The sequence below is a fragment of the Marmota flaviventris genome, chromosome 18 (assembly GCF_047511675.1).
Source record: "Marmota flaviventris isolate mMarFla1 chromosome 18, mMarFla1.hap1, whole genome shotgun sequence".
NCBI classification, from domain to species: Eukaryota; Metazoa; Chordata; class Mammalia; order Rodentia; family Sciuridae; genus Marmota; species Marmota flaviventris.
This window is the reverse complement of record NC_092515.1, coordinates 21698600-21721263: the sequence shown is the minus strand read 5'-3', so window position 1 is coordinate 21721263 and position 22664 is coordinate 21698600. Positions and strand designations below refer to the sequence as shown.

Below are 22664 nucleotides of genomic sequence, written 5' to 3'. Positions count from 1 at the left end.
CAAGGACTGGTCCTTGATGTCCTTCCTTGTGTGGGGCATTAGGTCTCTCCCTGTCCAGCCAGCCACAGCTAGTTGTGTATAGGAAACAACCACATTTTATGGAGTCCCTACAATTGTCTGTTTAGACTTGAGATTGGGGAGAGAGGATTCTCCTCATCAGCAAACTCCTACTGTCATGTTTTTGGACAGAAGTCACAGTTGCATGGTTATGGTGAGGTGTTGGGAGGAAGGGCTGATGTGGGACATGAGGCCAGTGTCTCTTGTCATGTTGGCCATTTGGATTTTTCAAAGAAGACTTTCTTGGCAATGAGATGAACTCTCGGTGGTAAGTTTCAGATGAAATCAGAAGGAAATTTATTGGCCACTCACTGTGTTGCTACTGGGAACCCTTCTCTGAGTTGGAAAGAGACGAGGGGACAGTTCTCTGTTAGGAAGTGATGGGACTAGGCACCAGCCATGGTTGCCATGCTTAAATTCTCCAGTGAGTCTGCAAAGCCTCAGGTCCTGGAGGAGGAGGAGCAGACATAGGCACTGGTAGGCATGCCCTTAGTAACCCCAGACCCACTTCTGCTCCTGGAGGAGGAAAGAGAGAGGGAGGAGAGAGGGGGAGAGAGAGAGAGAGATGGGGGTGGGAGGAGAGAGAGAGAGAGAGAGAGAGAGAGAGAGAGAGAGAGAGAGAGAGAGAAAGAAATGGAGACCCTTGTGCTCCAGATCTCAGACTCCCTGGCCTGTCCCATATACCCAGTCTGAGCTGCACGCATTGAGGTCTCTTCAAATGTTGCTTGCACTTCGTGAGACAATTTTAGATGATACAGGTATTTTAAGTTTTAACAGTTCAGTATTTTAAGACCTATTAGAGAAATATAACGAGCATATTATAGCTGTGATTTTGCTGATGATATTGCTTAAGGTGAGGCTAAGTTAAAAAAGAGAGAGACTTGATTCAGAGTTAATTTAAAGAAGACTATTAAGCAAAGAACAGTCCAAGAGGTACAAAGCTATGGTGGCAATGGCGAAGGAGGTTGTGGATGGCAGAGGTGTGGGGATGGCTGCTGGGAGGGAAGGTAATGAGCATTCCCTGAGCCTCCCTGACCAATTCCCAGGAAGGGCTCCTGCTGCTGGCAGATGTGTGGCAGGCACATCCTGGGTGAATGTTTTATTGATAGGAGTCCCACCCACTCTTCCAGCCTCACGCTGCTTGTGGGTGCACTTCTGTGTCTTGTTGGTAGTGCAATTACTGGCACCATGGGAGGTCTGCAGGTTCAAAGCCAGCAATGAGAAATAGAGCTTAGCCCTTACTGAAATGTGGGTTTGGTTTAGGTGGTGGCGGTGGTGTTTCATAAGAAAAACAAACTCCACCAACCCATAAAAGACAAATAAGACCCCTTACTCTGGTGTTCCTCCTCGGGCAGACAGATCCCAGGGGAAAGCACCTCCGCCTGCCTGAATGGTCTCCTCCTGTCTTCTCTTCCTTCCTTTCCAAAGTGCGGTCCTGGACATGGGTCCTCCAGGTACAGGTGGGAAGGGAGACACTGAACTGAGTTTCCCTGAGGGATCAAAATGACAGAAACCCTTGTGCTGAGTAACTAGGCTGACTGATATACAGCCAAAGCACAGGGCTCGTGCTAAGAAGCCACCAAGGACCTTCCCGGATGCCCAGCTATAGGCTGTGTTTGGCCGTTTGTGTTTCAAAGCTGTGGGTTGAGGGACTGGGAGAAGGAGGAGCAAAACACTCCTATGCTTCTGAGCTCAGCTTCTTTGCTGCTGCCCTTGAGGAAAGGGGGCTCCACAGAGGCTACAGATTTGGAGAAGTAACTTGACCAGGAACTGCATGTGTCTTGCTGGGATCCATGGGCTGCTGCAGGGTTCTCGGAGGTCTTGATTGCTGGGTGCTCAGAGGGATCTGGGTAGTTGGTGAAGAACGTTGAGCATAGCGTCATTTCCCTGTAGAGGTGGGAATATGGTGGAACTCACCTCCTGGAGAGGGGACTGCCTCGATTCTGCCACTCTCACCCAGCCTCCTCCTCTGTGTCCAGATGGCTGGCTACTGTTAGTTGGTTCAATCTTTGGAGGTTTCTGAGGATGACTCCAAAGAGCTTGAGATGTGGTTTTTGCCCTCATGAAACAGACCACCCAAATGTAGACACAGGACCAACCTCCATGGGAAGGACCTATCACAGGCAAGTGTGCCGGGGGGCCAACCCTTCAGTATGGGTGTTCAGAGATGGGTAAGTTTGGAGAAGACCTCCTGCCATTTGGCAGAGATCCCTGCGACGGAGGAAATCCTGGGGTCCTAGAGAGGCAGAGTGGGCAGTAGAGGAAATGGACCCAGAGGAGGTGACTGGGTGGGACCAGTGTGTACCATTTTCTCTATGAAAATCTGAGATGACGCAGTGTTTGACCCACAGTCAATGTCCAATAACTGTTGGTTATTGGATTGAATGGGACCAGAGCCTTGGTTGGTTTGTGGATGCTAGAGTTGACTTCGCACATAATGGTCATGGAAAGTATTTCCTGGGTCCCTGTCCTGTCTTAGAGTCTGGACCCCATGACCCTGTAGCGTCTACACTCGGTGTCATTACTATGGAGTTTGCAACAGAACCTACTGGAGCCAGATTCCCAGGTCTGCCAGACACTCCCCTGCTTCTTTTATTAACTCTGTGCTGAAGGAGTTGCCCATGTTGCGGAAGGAGGGGAATTAAAAATAATGGGGTATGCGTGTTTCTCTGTGAGAGTGAAGATGTACAGGTAAGTGCTACTGCGAAGGAGGGGGTCATTCTCAACTCAGCGACTCTGGCCTTCTGTACATTTAGGTCTTTTCTGGACCACTGCCCCCCTCAGCCCCATGTCAAAAAGTTATTTGTGCTAATCAGATTTTCAACTGCCATTCTGCTGCCAGAAGTCTCCTGAAGCCAAAGTTGTGTGTGTGTTTATTTTTACGTATTTGTGGATTAAAATCAGACCCCATATTTTCCTTTATTGACTGTCTGTAAGTCAAAAAGCTTTCCCCTGAATCCTTCCTGATGCATCTTTCTAGAAAGGAACTCCCAGCCTGGGCTAGGCTGAAATTTAAACACACACACACACACACACACACACACACACACACACACTTTGGGCATCATTGACAAACTGTGAGAGAAAAATAAGAAAAATAAGAAACATAGGGAAGGAACTTTCAGTTTTCACTTCCAAGTTTGGCAGCCTGGTGAACTTGAAAGGTTAGCTATGAATAAGCATAATCAGATCTTTCTTTTTGTCCATATTTAATTCAAATGAGACAGCTCCATGTTGACTTCTAATACAGAAAGGCCACCCACCATGGTGGCGTTCCCAGCCAATGAAGCCGGCTGGCGAAAGCTTTCTTAAATGGTGCTAATCAGCCCAGGGAGGCCTGCCCTCTATCCCCATCAGTATTCTAAATTCAGATGTGCTGATAACCTGAAATTGAATGTGTCAGGACGCAGACATGTGAAGGAAAGAGGGGACTCCAGGCTAGAGGAGCCCGGTGGCTGGGAGACAATGCCTGGGGGAGGGGGTTCACACCCTCTTCTCATCTCCCAGGACCCCTCCCCCCCAGTTGTGTGTGTGTGTGTGTGTGTGTGTGTGTGTGTGTGTGAGAGAGAGAGAGAGAGAGAGAGAGAGAGAGAGAGAGAGAGAGAGAGTTATTGTTCAGGGCCAGGGACAAAATGGAAGGTTTCAAGTTCTGAAATATTTATAGAGGGAAGCTTGGATTTTGTATATGTTAAATGAATCAACAGACATTTTGGCTGCTAAGGGGTGAATGGTAATATGCGATTAATTTATTTTTATTTTTTTTAAGCAGTGGATATTTTAAAACCTTTCTCCCACTCTCTCATATAAGAGACAGACAGACACACACACCCACCCCAGTCTGGTGAGCACGTCTCACAGGGAAGTTTAACAAAAGAGTCGCTATTGTCACTGTCCCAGCCGGCAGCAGTGCAGCTGAGGGTCAGTTGCTATTTCTATTTTAAACCTTGATTTTTGCAAAGTTTGTCTTTTGACTGTTCTCATTCTAATCAGGCTTAGTTAGGGGATCTGCTCCAAGCTCCACTCCAGGCTGTGAGGACAGAGGAAGATAAACCGGGGGGATTAAACAAAAAGTTCTGCTTGGTCAATAGTTGTGTGTGTGTGTGTGTGTGTGTGTGTGTGTGTGTGTAGGAAAGAGAGAGACAGACAGAGATAGAAAGAGACAGACACAGGGAAACAGAGGGAGGAAGAGATACAAAGACAGAAACAGAGATTGATATTGATGGATTCATTGGCCACTCTATTTAACAGCATTTCCTTCGTTTAAAAGAAAACGTGCATTATTATAGACTTGCTTGTGTTGTGCTGCTGGATTTGACTTGGCATGTGACTTCTTGTCTGCAACTTCAGGGTGCCACCTTTTCAATCTCACCCCTGTACCTGTGACTATGTATCCATGGAGATGGGGATGGGAGCACTAGCCCCATAGCTTATTCAGTCCTTCATTCCACCCCAAATGTGACCCAGGTGCTTGGGAGCCATCTTCCCCCAGACTCTGCCACGGCTGGGATCCGATTCCTCTTCATTTTTGCCTGTTGATATCCTGAACAGCTCGGATGCCATCTTGTCTCAGAAACTTCTTCCTGGTACTCTTCCAGCCTCCTCCTCCTGCATTTTAGACAACTTTGTCCCTTTGCAGTTCTCCCTTGATAGAGGATCTCTCTGATTTGGAGACATCGCCACATGACTCCTCTCGTACAGTGGGGAGCTCTTTGAGGTGTCCCAGCTGCCTCTGGGTAGCCTCCCTGCACCTGGGCAGGTGCCAGGAAGGTACACACAGGAGGAGACTGAGTTGCTTGGAGAGGTGTTTCTCAAGGACTTTGGAGTCCCTCCTTAGAGGTTGCCATATCCAGAGGAGGGGGCAGTGAGAAAAGAGACAGTCTAGGAATGAGCAAAATAGCAAAGGAACACAAGTGGCCATTTTCCATCTTGGTCCCACCTAGTGTCACCTTGTCCTCTCCCACTCAGTCCAGGACAGCTGCTCTGCCATTTGAGTGGGCACTCTTGTCTTCAGAGCTCAGCATTTTTTTCCCCCTAAGAGGCTGCTCTGTCAAAGGGTAAGGAGAAGGTTCCAATTTGCAGAGCCTCATCTCCATCCTCATCACGGTCAGACTGATTGGCACCATGTGGCATGTCATCCAGGAGGACCAAGAATTCTTCCCTGTGGTTTGGACCCAGTAGTGGCTTCCCCAAGGGAACGGTTGGCATGTGTTTAATTATTCATTGGTGTTCTCATCTGTATCTCCCTGCTCCTTGGTTGTTTTGTCTTTCCCTAAAAAATATTTATTTGAAATTCTGTGATCAAAGACTGAAAAACAAAATAGAGCAGGATATTAAAATGAAAATTTTTTAGGAGGTTGGAATGTCAAGATCATTTTTATTAGAAAAGTTTACAAGATGAAGCCGCGAATTATTTACGTAAACTTCATATATCAAGCATAATACTCCCAACTGTGCTCTGATGAGTGATATTGGCTGGCATAACCTGGATTTAAAATACCTTCTACTTAAGGCAGGAAAAAGTCATTTTAATTAAAATTAACGGATTTTTTTCCCTTGATCACATTTTAACACACACACACACACACACATACTCACACACATCTGTGTTCAGAATTGATAAAGAAAGAACTCTGGTTAAATAATCCACTTTTGTCTGACAACGGAATCCGTTATAGAGGTGCAAATATGCAGAAAGCTATTTGGAAATGCATCCTAGTAGTTGTCAGGTTTTATTATGCAGGAAGGTGTCATGTTTGTTACGAAGCTGAGTGCAGATGGCAGAGTGGAAGAAATGGATCACTAATTTTAACAATGATTAATGAACAGAGATAGAAAATGAATTACATTGGACTATCGGAGGCAAGAAATATTTTTGTGAAAATTTTGAGTCATCTGCTGTGCTGTTCTCTGCAAATTATTTTCAGAAATTCTATATGTTGTCAACAGTTGACTGCATTTTCCATTACTGTCTATTTCTGTTCTTAAGTACTTTTGTGTTATTAGAGATACATAATTTCAAAATACCAATACATTCCTGATTACTTAGAGAAAATATATGTAACAGTGTGACTGTTCCATAGACGCTAGCCATAAAAGTCCTGTTTTATAATAATCTTTCATTCTTCCTCATTTTATCACTACATTAGGAATGTTTGATAAAAAGAAAGGGGGGGGTGGGGACTCTTTTAGCACATGCGGAATAAAGGAAAAATAGAAGCAGAGGTGGCAATACAAATGTGGTGTGGAGGCTTATTGTGGCTTTCTGCTGCCACCAGCCCTGCCATTCTTTGTATGCTCTGCCTGGCATCCTGGGAGGCGGGCAAGGCCTACTGTCTGGCATTAGTCTCTGGTTCATGGCCCATCCTGTCCTGGCTTCTGCAGGTAACCCTAAGCATCCCATGATTTCCAACACAGGAAGTTCTCACTAATCTTAAAGTTGTACCCACAGTTTTTCCTTCAGATAGATTCTAGTCCCATTTCTCTGCTCCAATGGCCCTGTTGTTGATGGTAAATTTTCAAGATGCTGTGTTAGGTTTCTTCATCAACCTTATTAGCAGTGTGTGTGTGTGTGTGTGTGTGTGTGTGTGTGTGTGAGAGAGAGAGAGAGAGAGAGAGAGAGAGAGATCTGCAAATAAATTCTGCTTATTTCGTTATGATATTCCTGGCAGGAGGCGCACCTAAGTGATTAGGTGGGAAAAATAGAGTGATCATTTTCTTCCATCTCCCTAACTCCCTTCCTTTTTCTCTTCCTTCCATCTTTCCTCCGCACCCCTATGAAGATATTAACCATCTTAAGTACGTTGGCTTCAAGGCTTTTCCTGAGATCCTCCGCAGCTGAGAGCTGATCTGGTGTTTGGATTCTGTATTGTAATTGGTAGGCACTTAATTTTGTCCTTCAGGAACCACTTTAGAGTTGCCACAGCAAGCACTTCAGGGTACTCACCATTGCAAGATGTCCCAATCACAGCTCAGGCGTGCATCTGAGGTTGGTGGTGGTAGTCCATTTCTTACCCCCACCACTATTTGGCTTAGATGCCAATTTTTTTAATTAAAAATTTTACCTCTATAAGCATGTAGCCCTTGTGTGCTTTTCACAAGTCTGCAGTCTGGGATCCAGAGAGATTCCCCCAGGACCAGAGGGAGGGTGCTCCTTGACCTTCCCAGTGAGCACATGCTGTCCAGGGGTCTGGCTTCCCTACACAGTGAAACTCTCCCGAGAGCTGTCTTGTGTCTGAACAAATGGACAATCTATAACTACTTCCTTCTCCTACAAACGAGCTTTCCAAGTTTCCAACTTGACTGTTTTATTTATGCTCTTGACCTGTAAAAACAAGCAGGCTGTTTAAAAAGCAAAAAGTACTTCCCATGATTAGAGTACTTAGAGTTGAAATAAATTGCAGAATGAAGAGGACATTGTCGCTCCAGTAGGAAAATGTCGCAGAGGTTCTGCTTTTTGAGGATGGTCTCTTCTTCTGCATGTCGGAGTTCCCCAATCCCACGGGCCTTGGGGTCCCCAAAAAAGGATTCCTAGGTCCTCTTTCCGTTAGGTAGCGGAGGTATCCTGGTGAACATTTAAAACATGTCTGTGAATGGTTCTAAGTCAAGTAGTTTGCATATAATTATGGTCCTGATGGGAAAACACTTTGGAAAAAACAACTAGTGATACAATAGGAGCCCTGCTCAGGTTACATAGCATATGCTAAACACTGAGGAAACACACACCGACTTTAGTGAACAAGGTTGGGGAATGCTCCAGGGAGCCAATTTAGAATGTGACTTAAGGCAAGCGTGGCTTTTCGTGTCTCTTTCTTTTGGCAAGTGCGTTGAGTAGCGGTGGTCTCTGGAATTCCCTGTAAGCCTGGCCACCTGCCTGGGCTGGCCACCATGAAAGAGGCGGGAGTCCACAGAGGGGCATGTTGGACGCTAGGACTTATTGAGAGGCTCTGGGTGTGCAAGGCTTGGGGGTGACTCTGGTGACTTGCTTGATGCTCAACTAGAAGTTCCACCAGGGGTAATTTAATGCTGTGGGACATGGAGGGAGAGTCTAGCCCTGAGAGGAAGGGACAGGGAATCCTACAATGCATGGATAGAGAGGTCAGGAGGAAATAAAAAAAAATCGTAGATGATCTACTTAAGAGACAAGTGATTTCTAAATATAGAACTGTCTCTTTGATTCATGGTTTGGGTTGCTTTGGGGGCTGTAAGTCAGGTGGATGATCTATAGGAATAATTTGAAGGTATTTGCGGCTTAGACATTTGGATCTGAACCCCAGGTAACGAGTTGGTGCTCAGGCTCTCCTTCTCCATGGTGTGTGACCGTCTCCTGGTTACTTAACCCGCGTATGCTGGTGTGTGTAAGTTTGGCTTCTGGCACGAGTTGGTCCCCAGCCTCTGCTTGTACATCGGAAGATGCCCCAGCCCTGTTGGCCTGGCCTTTGCACTGCTACTCACAGAGGCAGCTGGCACCATGTTGCTGTAGGGCGGAAGTCAAAGGAAATCCCATTCTAGCAGGTTCCAGTTTTTCAGAGAGGGCTCTGTTTATTTTCCTTGAGTGGTGATCCGTTTTTGTTTTGGTTGGAATTACTTTCATGTTGATGTGAACTAACTCATGAAGTCAGACCTGAAGAGTAAGGTGATCTGAAACACTGTTTGAAGGCATCCTTTTTTAAAGGAGAATTTGTCTGAGCAGACAGGTAAGGAATATCCCACCCTCATTTGACTGTTGCTGTTGGAACTTCCAGGGACTGCGTTGCTTTATCTATTAACACCCATGAATGTAAACAGAAGCCCTACCTGCCTACAATTCTTGAGGAATGCAAATCTTTGGGCATGTCCTCCGAGTGTGCCTTCTTAGCCTGCCCACCCCAGGAATATATATTTAAGTTAAGTGGAGTTGAGTAATTATAATGCTATGGCCCACACCACCAGCTGGAGAATATTCAAGATGTCTGTCATTCTTCTATTACCTCAGGTAAATAACTGATTGACCTTTTTGGGGCTCTGATACTTTACTAATCAGAACCTGAAATCTGTATAACAACACTTCATTTACTTGATAGACAAAAGAACAATTGCACTTGAAGTAATGTGATTTCTAAATAGACACTGCCTGTCAAAAATAAATGCATTAGAAGTAAAATGTAGCTCAAGGAGACAATTAGCAAACAGAGGTGACACCGTAAACAGGTGCACCCATTATTCCCAAAGCTTGTGGCAATATATTCGCGTCTTTTAGAGTGATGGAAGATCATGTGACGGTTTGGTGAATTATCTATCAGTATCATCTGACTGATGAAGCCCGCTGCCGTTGCAGATCATTTAAAAATGCATCTCACAAATTACATGGTAGCTGCGAAAAATGCAGGTTTTTTTTTCTTTTCTTTTTTTTTTTTTTTTTTTAAGAACAATGGTTTTCTAAAGCTATGTGCTAGCATACGTAATTTTTTTCTTTGAAAGGATAGAGACCATTTCATTATGCTGGGTATACAGTCGGTTAAGGTTGTGCAAATTCATTACAATGTTTGTTAATGTATAAAACATTTTCCATTCTGGTTTTAGTGACATTGGATTTTTTTTTTTTTATAATGTGCTATTTCTGAAACATCTGCCATCCCTTGTTACCTGTGGGCAGAGGAGAGAGAATAGACTCTTTCCAAGAATGTTTATAAAATCTTTACCAAAATGGAAAGGCTTGGAAGATGAGAGGGGAAGGACATTTTTTTTTCTTTCTTCCTGTGAACCGTTTTGGATTTCTGTTTTCTGGAATAAGAACTGTACCTTGTAACAAGCAAAGGACCTGTGGATAGCTGCTCAATAGGCCAGGCTAGGAAAGGGCAAGACCCCCCAGGGCCTTTCTGTCCCCCCCTGGATTTGCACACCCTGCAGCAGGCATTGTCCAGAGTGCCTGCTTCTGGAAGCTTTCTTATTATTTTTTTACCTGTCATTTTTGCCTATTTCGCTAAAGAATGAGGGGTGCTTGAGGGACCCACCGTTTTGGCGGTTACTACTTCTTGTTACTCTAAAATCACAGAAAAACAATGTGAGATATTTTATGTGACCTCCAAAATGGTCTGCCCTTGACTTTTTCCAGCCTTTTCCAGAATAATCAGTAGCTGGAGCCAAACAATATGGATTTAGAGGTAAAAAATGGTTTCACTAGGACAGCAGCATTTTGATTGCACTTATGCCCAGAAAGAGAAAGGAGAAGAACGCTACCCTTTTCCCTAGTAATGGTCCAAAACACCTCCAAATTCCTGTGCGTTTTCACACCTCTGCCTCATCCCTATCTGCGTGTTTGGAGTTAGCCACTTTTCTGTCTCAGAGATGGAAGAAACAAGGATGGAGCTCTGGGGGGGAGATCCATGTGGAGGAGCACCCATCTTAAGGCCACCCCAGGAGATGGACCCTGAGAATGGGGTCCCTGAGAAGTCTGGACCCTGAGATGGACCCTGAGAAGTCTGCTGACTTAGACTCTCCTGGAGAGACCTGGGTCCATTCCTTCTCTGTCCGTTGAAACAATGACCACAGCATCCACGTGCACAGAAGTGAAGGCACAGAAGTGAAGGTGAGGTCTCCAGCCTCTGGCATCCACGTGCACATCTTGAGGAAGTGCCCGAGCAGCCTCCTTGGGAGGTTTGAGACATCAGTTCATCAGGGGAGTGGTGGCCAGAAGGCTTCTTTCTGCTGCTGTTCCCAACCCCTAAGCACTGGAGAGACGTCCTGATGGGCAGAAAGGAAGTACTCAGCCAGGAGGAAGCCTTCCCTAGGCCTCCTCAAAGCTCTCCTTTCTCCTTACCCCCTTTTTTCTTTCTAAATTAGTGGACTATTTTTTTCTTTAGAGTAGTTTTAGGTACATAGTAGAATTGAACAGAAAGTAGATAGAGCTCTCCCAAATACCTCTCCCCCCACCATAGTTTACCTTATTATTAACATTTTGAGTTTGTGCGACGTGTCACAATCAACAAGCCAATGTTGACACATTTTGTATGTTATTTATGTATTTATTTTTATGTATTTATTTTTATTTATTTATTTTTTGGAGGGTACTGGGGATTGAACCCAGGGGCACTTGGCCACTGAGCCACATCCCTAGCCTTATTTTGTATTTTATTTAGAGTCAAGGTCTCACTGAGTAGCTTAGCACCTTGCTTTTGCTAAAGCTGGCTTTGAACTGGCAATCCTCCTGCCTCAGCCTCCTGAGCCACTGGGATTACAGGCATGTGCCATGACACCTGGCTTATTTTTTTTTATTTTTTAAATTAAATATTTTAATGATGTATAGTAATTGTACATGTTTGTGAAGTACAGTGTGGCATTTTAATACATGTATACAATGTGTAATGATCAGATTGGGGTGACTGGCATATCTCTCACAGACATACACTTTGTTGGTGTTGGGAACATACAAAAATCCCCGTTAGCTATTGATACATTATTACTGACGGAAGTCCATGGTCTGGATAAAATTCACTCTTTGTGTGAATTTGGACTTCTCTGGACTTTGAAAAATGTAAATGGTGTGTGTTTTACAAATCGCCCATGATCCACTTGTTCATCTTTCCCCTTCTCCTCTGAAACACTGGCAACCACTGGTATTTTTACTGTTTCCATTGTTTGGACTTTTCCAGAATGTTCCAAGGGTTTGGAGCACTACATTGGAATCACCACATAGATTCTCACATAGATTGGCCTCTTTCATGTGAAAATATGTCCTTGAACTGCCTCTGTGAGTTTTTATGGCTCGCTAGCTCACTTCTTTTTCTGCTGAATAATACTCCTTTGTATGGATATACCACAGTTTATCTCTTCAACTATTAAAGAATATCTTTCTGGCTTCCAAATTTTGGCAGTTCTGTTATACAAAATGCCAATCTACAAACATTCTGTTCTCAACACTGGTGTGTGGGTCTTTGTGTAGGCATCGCTTCAGCTCATTTGTGTAAACACCAAGAAGCATGATTGCCTGATTGTGTGGTAGGATTATATTTAGCTTTGTAGGAAACTGCCAAACTGTCTTTCAAAGCAGCTGCCCCATTTTGCATTCCCACCAGCAGTGAATAAGAATTCCCGTGGCTTCACATCGTCACCAGCGTTTGATGTTGTCATTGTCTTGAATCTGAGCCTTTGTAAGAAGCATGTAGTAGTATCTTATTTTTGTTTTAATTTGCAATTACCTAATGACACAGGACACGGAGCATCTTTTGATATGCTTATTTGGTATGTGATGAAATATCTGTTCAGATCTTTTGCCCGTTTTTTAAAATTGGTCTGTTTCTTATTGCTAAGTTTTCAGAGGTTTTTTTTTTTTTTGAATCCCAGTCTTCATCCAATTTGTCGGTCATTTGCAAAGATTTTCTCTCAGTGTGTGACTTGTCTTTCTATTCTTTTAACCCCTTTCCTTTTTAACATACCTGGGGACTCAGACACCTCAGTTAAATGGCCCATGTTTTCATATGGCCAAGAAGTATCCATTCGCATTTAGGACTTGAGAGTTCGTGAAACTTGAAGCCAAAGATGCCTATGAAATATGTTCTCAACTATGTTTGTGGACACACACACACACATACACCACCTGCACAAACACATATACACAGACAAGGGTGGAAAGAAATGCACCAAAAGAGCAGCATGAAACGCATAGCTGAAAGAATTACAGACTTTTATTCTTTTCTTTCTTCTAGTAACTTGCATGTTCCAAATTTCCAACGAGCAGATCTTGCTTGAATAAACAGTCTTATAAAATAAAAGGTAAACAAGCTGGGACAGAAGATTGACCTTGTAAAAGGGACCCAAGATGGTTCATCTGGAACTTGTGTAGGTTTCACTCTGGCCCCAAAGAAGATCTCTGGGACCAATACTTCAATGTAATATTGCTGATAGTACATTTTTTTTTTTTTTTAAAAACCTGCTTCTGAAATCACGTGAATTTTTAGAATGGTCCAATTCAGGTGTCAAAAATGGCCTGATATTTTGCTAAGCTCAAAATTGGCTCCATATCTTATAAATATAATTCAAACCTCAAATGCAAGTCTCCTATGAGATTTTGAGTTTTCTAATAGCCACATTGAAACTTGTAAAAAGAAACAGATAAAGTTGATTTTAAGATCACATGTTGTTTAATTCAATATATCCAAAATGTTATCATTTCAACATATAAAAAGCATAAAGAACATTAATGAGACATTATGCATTCGTCCAATTGTGATGTATATATTAAATGTACAAGCACCTCTCAATTTGGATTGGGCATATTTTAATTGCTCAATCACCACATGTGACTAGGGGCTACCAAATCAGACAGTATAGCTCTATGTGATGGCTGAATGCACAAACAATATTTAGTAAACAGATACCTGGATGGCCACATCACCTGCAGTAGTACAGGTGAAATAGAAAACAACCCCTTTTAAAAAAATTATACCAAAGCAAGAAATATATGTATATGGATGGGCTGGGGATATGGGGTTCAATCCCCAGTGCCACAAAAAATAAAAAGAAAAGAAAAGAAAGAAAGGGCTTTTCTTCTTGTATCACACTGTCTTTGAGGGCCAGAATTGGCCCTCTTGGATTTGCCATCCCTTCAAGTCTTGAACTGATGTAGGATTGATCCCAGGAATAGTGTGAGATCAGGGGCCAGGTTGGACAAAGAAATTGGGTAAGGTGAGTTTCTGGGGAGCCTGCCAATGCACTGGCTGCCAGAGGCAGTGGCTTCTGGGCAGGCTGGAGAACCCCATCCTGGGTGTGTTCAGGCTCTGGGGATTCACCAGCACAGCAGCTGGACACCTGGGGTCCCAAGCCGTCTAGAAAACATGTGCCTCTGGCTTGTGCTTCTTGCCCAACACTGGGCTACAGGATGAATTGCTCTCCACCTTGTCCTGCATCAGAATCGCCCTCCTTGGGATGAGCAGTAGGGATCTATGTACAACATGGTGCCAACGACTGTGTGTGCCTAAGGGCACAGCAGTGGGGACCGTCAGAGATCTCTGAATAGTGGGCATTGGGCAGACTCGACCATCCTGGAGATGGGGCTTTTGTAGGCTGAAGGAAAAGGATATTCCCCAGTGTGGCTATGGGATTCACAGCACAGACCAGGATTTCAGCCCACCTGGATTCAGACTCTGGCTCCCCTCTGCAGGAGCTCTTAACCTTGGCCACATGACTTCAGGGTTATTTCCTCACTTTCTCATCAACAAATGAACATGGTAACAGTACCTACCTCATAGGAATATTGTGAGGATCAAGTGAGACTGTGTGTGTTAATTCTGGGAACCCTGGGGGCACATGCTCAATAAATGTTAGTTGCTACTCTTTTTAAGTTCAGGAATGGTTGGTCAATGAACAAATCCCTTCAGAAGGACTCATGTGTATGTGTGAGTGTGTGTGTGTAAATAAATTCTAGCTGCTTCCCAGACTGTAATTCTTTAATGGCTCAAATGCTCCTATCTCCTGCACCATCAGCTTGGGGCTGAACCACCAGCAAGGATATCTTCCGTCTCTTCACTTTCCCTCTCTCCTTTTCCCTTTGCAGGCTGTTTTGACTATGAATTAATTGTAGGTTGGGAGACTTGCAAGCCATAATCAAAGCCAATAAACTTCAAAAGGATGGGGAGGACCAGGGCCACCGGGGGAGTTCAGGGGGCCGAAGGGGGCTCTCCCTGGCTGTGGGGTGGGGTGGGGTGGGTTGGTGGGGGCTCTCTATGTTTCTTCAAAGAGGACACCAAGTGTTTCAGATTGTCACTTAAAAGCTCAGATGCAAAACTTTGGAAATCTGGGTGAGAGGCAACGGTCTCCAAAACAGATATTTTTATCTGTTGCCAGCAAGCATGAGCCCAGTGGAACGCAGAGTTAGACTCGGAGTTTCTTGGCAAGGGTTAATAATCAATGTAGATCTCCTAACAAAGGAGATGCTGCCTTATTATACTGGGAAAGTTTTTTTTCTTAACTGTCAGTGAAGCAGTACTAATTATTACTCCAGTGTAAATGAGGTCATTTCCTATTAAGAGAACAAAATGCTCAGCCTCGCCTTGCCAATTCATACCAACTATTTTTCACACATACTCAGCTTTTTAGTTTTTTTTTTTTTTAAATTTTGATAAAATCCATTCATTTGTATTAGAAAAGTGTAAACCATCGAAATAATAGTTGCCCATGATTACCCAGATGAGCTTTTGTAATGTGTGGGCTGTTTGAATACCATGTGTTAGCTATGGAACAATTAGGCAGCTGAATGGATCTTTAAAACAATCAGATACTTTTATCTCACTGAAAAAATACATTCCTTGGATGTGTACTGTTAAACCGTAAATTCCGGGGAACATTAAGCTCACGTCACGAGGAGAACTTTCGGATATATGTTGATCAAGGACAAAAAGACATCCAAATATCTTGTCTTCATGTTTTCATTTTTTATGCAAGCAAAAAGATTTAAGGAATATTGTAGCAAACAAAGGGTAATTGTTTTAGCCCAGATGTTGCTTTTGCACAACAAGCAGGTTACAATGTTCCCACAGAGCTGATGAGCCCAATCAGGGAAATGATTAAAAATTGATTTTGTCCCTGTAATTACAGTATGTAAACTACTTAGCTTGGATTGCAAAGGAAGTGATTTTCTAATTACGTATATACTCTGGTGTCTAATGATTGGTTTTTTGAAGTAATGAAGAGAGAGCACTAACGACTCCTTGGTGTTCTGTTGTTTAAGAAAGACCATCTTTAGAGTAAGCAGCAACAGACAAAGAGTTTAAATTGAATTTTCAACACTGTTAATGTGCACATGGATTTGTTTATTAAAGAGACAGGGACGTAATTTGATTGGCTCTGAGCAGCTTAGCTTTTTTTCATGCTAAAGCATGTAAAAATACATGCACCGGCTAAGCAAGCTGGTAGGAAGGAGCCTGCCACTCATCTTTTATCATCCCAGCTCTGGGATGATATCGCAGGGTCTCAGGTTTCTGGGAGCGTCTGATGTCTGTGTATCCTGAAAGCATTTAGATCGAACAGGTATCAAATAGCTTCTCCATCAAAGTTACCTTTGTTTTAAAATGAAAGAAGAGGCTTCCTTTGGAAGCATGTCTGGGCAGCCCAGTGTACTCCGTGTCATACACTTTGAGCTGCCTTGTAGGGTGCTGGGCTCTGCATCAGGGTGGCAGTTGCCACCACCCACCAACATTCATGTGAACACACACACAGGCACATGCATGTGTGTGTACCCAGCATGCACGCGCACACCCACACTTAAGGATACTACAGCTTGTTGGAGTTTGCAGACCTGACCTCAGGGGGACAGTTGGGGACCCTGTGGAGTAGATCCATGGGCTTAGGAAAGATCTGTCCAAGTTCCTAGAGTTCATCTCCTGCTTTGAGACACTTCATGGCTATTATACACTAGCTTCTTGGGCATCTGCTCCAGCAGCAGTTAGAAGAGAGGGTGACCATTTCTCAGGGTGCATGATGTGTCCTGTGGGAGGAGGGTGGTGGCTCTGTGGTGAGCTGGGTGCTATCTTCAGCAGGCCTAGCTTGCACTCTGGGCTCTGTCCTCTCCTCTACCAGTAATGTTTTAGTGACTCTAGACTTGATGTCTTACAGTGTAGGTTTTATGATTATTTGGGCATGGGGAATAACTGCCACTGAAGCACTGGTTTGTCACAGTTCCCAAGAAGAAGGGGCATGGGGCGGGGGGAGCCCTAGGGTGGGTCAGGAGGCAGAGGGAGAGGGGGAAAGTGGGCAAGGGCCTCTACCATGGATCTGTCAGGCAAGGCAAGGCAGGGCAGAGTTCATAGGCTTAGGATTGACTGGTTGTAATAATTTCAGCAGCATCTGGGGTGAGGGAGCTGTCTCTAGACACCCAGTTTCTGACCTTGGATTTCTAGGGCCGGGGGATAATGATTACAAGTGTCAGAGCCTTGTGAGAGCCCCACAAAGTTGGTGGCTGGGGTATGGACTTTGGCTAGGTTGTTTTACCTATGGACATGGATGCAGCTCCCAGGGCTGGGGGAAGGGAGCATCATTTGCCATCTCTAGAAATAGGCCACCCTGGGATAGGTGGGTCTGCAGGGCTCAGTAAGGCCTCAAGATGTCAAAGTGTGAGAACCCCATGGGTAACATACCCGAGACCCAGGCAGGGGCTGGTTTGGGGGTTAGTGCCCCATGTCCCCAGGGTCCTGGGCCAGGATGAGCCCAGGTTGGCTCTGGGTCCTGCTTGCTCTTGGCGTTCTGTAATATAGCTCATCCCCAGACTGCGGCTTCTCTCCTCTGCCACAGCTCCTCTCTCCGGGGTGGAGCCAGCTCCTTGTTCACCTGAATGGCTGCAGCCGTCTCCCCACTGGTGTCCCCCATCTCTATTCTCACAGCAGCAGAGTGATGTCTGTACAATACAAAATCACATCATGCCATTCCCTTGCTCAAAACCACCAAAGCCTCAGGACAAAAACCGAATTTCTTTCCATGCCTACAGGGTGTGTATGGATCATGACTGGTGCACCTTCTCCTGTTGTCCCACACCCTAGCCACATGGAAGGTCTTGCTGCTCCTTGAATGCACCATCCTTCTGACCTCAGGGCCTTAGCACTTCCCGTTTGCTGTCCTTGTAAAGTCTTAACCCAGTCCCAAAACTCCCTTCCTTCCTCTATTCTGGTGTTTCATCAGATGACACTTCCTTAGAGAAATTTTCTCTATTGCCTTATCTATAATAGCTTCTGTCACTGTCATTTTCTTCATCTTTGTCCCCTCTCCCACATTTATTTATTTATTTATGGTACTGGAGATTAAACCCAGGGGCACTTAACTACTGAGCCACGTCCCCAGCCCATTTTATTTTATTTTATTTGCTTCAACATAGTCTTGCTAAGTTGCTTAGGGCTTCACTAAGTTCCTGAGGCTGGCTTTGCACTGGCAATCCTCCTGCCTCAGCCTCCTGAGTTGCTGAGATTGCAGGCATTCGTCACCATGTCCATATCATTTTTCTTTTTAAATCTTATGATTTGCTGACATTGTATTTCACTTTTATTTGGATATTCTCTTTAAAACATCAGCTCTGCACAGGTGTATACTTTGTCCATACAACATCGATGCCAACCTGATAATTGTAGAATGAGTGGATGATTCTCTAAGGCCACTTTCCCAGGTACCTTTCCTCACTAGGAGCCCTCTCCTATTGGAATTTTTTTTTTTGAGGGTATTGGTGATTGAACCCAGAAGCATTTTATCACTGAACTACATCCTCAGTACTTTGCAGTTTTTATTTTGTAACAAGGTCTCACTAAGTTGATGAGGTTGGCCTTGAACTTGTGATCCTCCTACCTCAGCCTCCTGAGTTGCTGGAATTACAGGCATGTGCCACTGCCCCGGATTCCTGTTGGAATCTCCAAGGGGCAATGGTTGGGTCACTTGGGGCCATGTTCATCTCTCAGAGTTTTCAAGAAAGAGAAAGTCCCTCTGTGCTTGGGTGCTGAACTTGAAATCTATCTTGAGCAGGTGCTGTTTTTTGGCAGGGTCCCTGTTCCTAGTGGAACTTCAGAATATTGAGTTCTGGGCTGCTGGGAGGACTCAGAGCCTTGGGGGACAGTGCAGGTCCCCAGGTAGCAAGCACTGAGAAAGGGGCTCTGTGCTTTGTGTCCGGGAAGAGCCTATGCCTCAGAAGTGGCGGATTGGGTTGCTGGGCACCCACCTGTGTCTCCTCTCCTGTCAGCTGCGCCCTTCTCTGGCAGGGGGCTGAAGGCATCCGGCTGCTCTTTCTCAGGACCTTTCTTTCCTGGCTCTTTTCTGGATGGAAAATGGTTTACCTGGTTCCCAGGTGCCCCGGCCTTCCCTGGATCTGCAGTGAACAGTGACAGCTTACTGCTGGGCCTCCCAGCGGCCCCTGGGAAGTGTGACCCTCTCTCTCTCTAGGAGCATAGCCTGCTCCTAGTGGGGGAGGGGGACAGGGCTGGGGGAGGGGGAGGAGAACCCGCCCTTGCTTCATTGCTCCTCCATTCTTCATCTGCACCTTCCTTTCCTCTTCCGTCCCCTCTCCCTTCTTTCTACCACCCTCCTCTCTCCACTTCCCTTTTTTCTCCCCTCGCTCCCTGTCCCCCAACATTCCTGGACTCTGGGCCTCTTTCAGAGGCAAGGGACTGGGAGGTGAATCCAACACAGCCCTTCCCCCACCCACCTCAGCTTGGTGCCCAGCATGGAACCTAGTGCCTGGTGTGTCCTTAGGGTCACTTGTTGTTGGTCCTGTGTCCTTCAGGTTGCCCTGGCATAGAACAAGAAGCAGGTGTATGATGGCCGGAGGAGGCAGCCTGCTGGCCCAGGGGGCTCTTGGTGTTAAGGGCGGGGCTTATTTCAGAGGGCTCAGGTGAGGGTGGGGGTGCTCCATCTTTGCTGACCCGTTAACTTGAAAATCACCTTCTCCCTCAGCACCCTTGAGGCCCAGTCTAGGAGGCAGGGCTCTTGTCCCGTGAGAGTTTCTCTGCTCGGAGCTTCCAGATTGGCTGGGTCTAGGAGAACTTGGGAGGGAGTGCTGACCTCTGCCCCCCATCAGGGGCCCACTCGGCCTTCCCTCTCCTGTGCCGGAGGGGCCAGCACAGGGCCACCTGTGACTCTGCATTCTTCAGGATGTTTGCTGACCAGGGCTGGGCTTAGGGGTGGCACAGCTTTGCCTGCAGAAGTCCCAGGGATGGGGGTGTAAGCTGCCCTGTGGTCACTGAGTGCTAGGGTGGGACAGAGCTGTCAGGCTACCTTTTGTTGGTGTCACCCATATTTTCCTGCCCTCCCCATTAGGCCTTCAAAGTCTCTCTCTCTCTCTCTCACTCTGCTTCTCTCTTGGTCCCTATTCCTCCCCTCCCCTTCCCTTCCTCAGAGGGACCTGGGAGTGCTTCTGTCTGTATGAGGGCCCCATTCCCCCCTCCTGCTAGCACCCTGGGCTCCTGGCTTTCCCTCACCAGGATCCACTCAGGATGGGGGGATGCAGGACCCTTCCTCCCCTCTCCTCCTTCTCTCATGCTCTTCTCAAAGTCTCATTGTCCTGTGGGTCTCCTCCGGGACCCCACTACCTCTCGGGTCATGCTCGCTTGCCCCAGCCCTCCCCTCACCAGGGCTAAGCTGCTGCCGGCCACCCTCTGCCCCTGGTGCCACACCTTTGACCTGCTCTCTTGGCTCCCTGTGCATTCGGCCAGGCTCTTTGCACCATGAGGAGCTTCCGTACCCAGTGGCAGACCTGCTTGTCCCCTAACCTTCCACAGGGCCTGGCTCACACTAAAAGCTCACAGGAGTCTGTGAGTCCTGGAATGAATGGATACCCCGAACTCATTCACACGGGGGGGGGGGGTGTCTGTGGCTGAGGGTGGCTATGTGTGTGCCTCACCTGTGTTTTGAAGGAGAAACGGGCTGTCACTTTACAGCGAGTGGATTTAAGACATTGAAACACCCTCACGGCTGCTATCCTCCTTCACCCCTTGATGCATGCTAGACTTCCTGCTGCCTTTGTAATCCGCCTCCTGTCACTCCTCCTCTGATCTGGTGGGTGCCGTACCAAACTGGGCTGGTGGGCAGTGGCTCCTGGGTGGCCCTGCTCTCCTGAGTACCTTCAGCGTGGTGTCCTCCAGGAGGCAGGTTATGCCCCTGACAGTGTTCCCACTAAACATGAGATACTCACTTGCACCAAAAGAACCATTTTTTTTTTTTCCACTGAGGAAGACAGAATTACTGTGCTGGTAGATTTTTCTCTCCCCACCCGAATCCAGAGAGCATTCGTGGTAGGATGTTGTCACCTTTTCCAGACCTACAGTGACTCTAATGACATCAGACACCGGGAGTCCCTACTGTTTAGATGAGCTCAATAGACACAGGTGGAAGTAACCCAACTTCCTTTCCCAGGATTCCAGTGTAGCCTCTACCTGTGTGAGTGTGTGGCACTACCTGTGTGAGTGTGTGGCACTACATGTGCGAGTGTGTGGCACTACCTCGCCTACACAGTCAGGTCAGCAGGCTTTGGAGAAACCCCCTAATCACCCAGAGGAACTCAGTCCGGAGCATAGTCACCAGGCTGGTGCTGGGCCTTTCTTGATTCAGGATTCACAACCTGAAGGGTTTGCTCTCCTCACTGTCCGGTGGAGATTGTGGGAGACAGCGAGGCTCTGAGGTGCAGAGGACAAATCAGTGTGGGACATCCCTCCATGAAGTGGCTTTCCCTGTGTTCTCCTGTCATCAGAATTTACAAAACTTCTACATGAACCGTCCCTGGAAAATCATGCTAGAATTTTGTGAGTCATGATCCTGGATATAAAATCTCAGTCTGTGCCCCCCCTTCCTCCCCCTCCCTGAACACAAAGTACGATGAGCGAAGCAGATAAGTCTTTCCAGAGCCCACTGGGGGCTGGGGACCTGTTCGGCTCAAAACTAAGTCATAACTTAATGTAGCAGTGAGCATTTGCTTCTCACTCTTAGGGTTTAATGTTGAATGATACAGAAAAAGGGTGGATGCAAAAGAAAACCTGATCTGGGGAGGAGAAGAGAGAGAGAGAGAGAGAGAGAGAGAGAGAGAGAGAGAGAGAGAGAGAGAGAGAGAGAGAGAGAGAAGCGACACCAGACCTGTAATTTTGTTCCTTGTTGCAGATGGAGATGTAAACTTTTCTTTATGCCTCAAGGTGGGCAGGTAGAAATCTGTAAACAGTGGCGTCCTTGTGGCACTTTCAGATAACACTTTTCACATGTAGTCAGCAAACACCTTTGTGGCTGCCAGAAATCAGCCTGAGAGTTGGATGGAGCATGGCAAGCGGGGTTTTCAGTTTTAACTTCTTGGGCTGAGGCTGCTACTGTGGGTCCTCCAAAAGCATCTTCTGATGTCCCATTTGCAGAACAGCATCCTTGAATCTATAATGGAGTTCTGCTTTTCTGATCTGAATGTATAACTTCAGGTTTGGCAAAACACCATCTATCAAGGGAGGACTTTTGCTTGCTCTACAATGTCCCTTCTGTAAGATGGCAAAACGAATTAGATTCTGGATTACTCTGGACAAGGGGGTGCTGGAAATCACCGGTTGGGGGGTTGACCTGACCATCCGAGCTGATGACTCCTGAAGCCACAGTGGAGAGCGCACCAGGTTTCCCGCTACGCCTTATCTCACCCGCACATGCCCTGGTAGATGAGATCATCTACGTGGGACTGATTTCATTTATAACACAGAGTAAAAAGTAGAAAATCTAACTGGCTGCCGCTTTCCTGGTCTTGGTTCAGGAGAGAGGGCTTTAATGCCAAACACAACATCCCAGAGCTTCGGTTCGTTGCAGATTCCCGTTTTGGATCCATTGAGTATTTCCCTGGTCACTGAATGGGTTCAGCCAACTGAAATTTGGGTGGAATTTTGGTCTACTGTAGGGGGCTCCATAAATCAGGGAGAAAACAAGGAACCTTGAGTATTTGCACGTTCCTTACTCTCAGAATCCCAAGGGAGAGAAGGAGCCAGGGAGCCAGGCCTTATTTGCTCTTATTTCTTCTGTCCCCTCTAGAGAAGAGATGGTTAGAAGCCTTGCTCCCTCCTTTTCTTTCTTTCTTTTTTTTTTCAAGTGGTGATTTCCCATCTAAAAGGAGCTAAGTACATTTGGCTCACTGCAGCCAAGGTCACAGAGTT

General features: G+C 46.0%; 1 protein-coding gene across 1 annotated transcript in view; it reads left to right on the top strand.

The window, feature by feature from the left end:
* The window catches only part of Znf536 (zinc finger protein 536), a 427081-nt gene that overhangs the window by 28281 nt on the left and 376136 nt on the right, over positions 1-22664 (top strand). The gene's annotated exons all lie outside the window — the stretch shown is intronic.